The sequence below is a fragment of the Anas platyrhynchos genome, chromosome 3 (assembly GCF_047663525.1).
Source record: "Anas platyrhynchos isolate ZD024472 breed Pekin duck chromosome 3, IASCAAS_PekinDuck_T2T, whole genome shotgun sequence".
Classification (NCBI taxonomy): domain Eukaryota; kingdom Metazoa; phylum Chordata; class Aves; order Anseriformes; family Anatidae; genus Anas; species Anas platyrhynchos.
Genome location: NC_092589.1, coordinates 119,120,178 through 119,121,139, shown reverse-complemented (window position 1 = coordinate 119,121,139; position 962 = coordinate 119,120,178).

Below are 962 nucleotides of genomic sequence, written 5' to 3'. Positions count from 1 at the left end.
CGCTTGAGGCGCCGGAAGGCGGGGCTTCCCCCGCGGGTCGCGCTGCTATTGGTCGCCTCTCCGCGCCGTCCTCTCCCATTGGTCCCTCGCGGCTCGCAGCCCGCCCCCGATTGGCTGAGCTCCCCCCCCCCCACCCCCGCCTCCTGGCTGGCGGGGGCGCGAACGTGCGGCGCGGGCTGTTCCCTTGGCCGGGGGGCGCGCGCGGCCTCCACGTGGGGAACAGCACGTAGGCAGCGCGCGCGGGGGGGGGCGCGCGGCGTGCCCGCGGGGGCGGGGCGGGGCCGCGAGGGGCGGGGGGCACGCGCCAGGAGCAGCCATTGGGGGGGGGGGTTATGGGGTCTGGGGAGGGGTTATAGGGGATATGGGGTGGTTATGGGGTCTGGGGAGGGGTCGTGGAGGATATGGGGCGGTTATGGGATGTGAGGGGGGTTATGGGGTGTGAGGAGAGGTCGTGGAGGATATGGGGCGGGTGTGGGGTCTGGGGAGGGGTCTTGAAGTATGTGGGGCAGTTATGGGGTCTGAGGGTGGTTATAGGGTCTGAGGAGGGGTCGTGGAGGATATGGGGCGGTTATGGGGTCTGAGGGTGGTTATGGGGTCTGAGGAGGGGTCGTGGAGGATATGGGGTGGTTATGGGGTCTGGGGAGGGGTTATGAAGGTTATAGGGTGTGAGGGTGGTTATGGGGTCTGGGGAGGGGTCGTGGAGAATATGGGGCGGGTGTGGGGTGGGCGTGAGGTTTGAGGGGGATTATGGGGAGAGGGGGGCGGCTGTGGGGTTTGAGGAGGGGTCTTGAAGGATATGGGACAGTTATGGGGTGTGAAGGGGGTTATGGGGTCTGGGGAGGAGTCATGGAGGTTATGGGGCGGTTATGGGGTCTGGGGAGGGGTTATGGAGGTTATAGGGTGTGAGGGTAGTTATGGGGTCTGGGGAGGGGTCATGGAGGATATAGGGTGTGAGGGGGGTT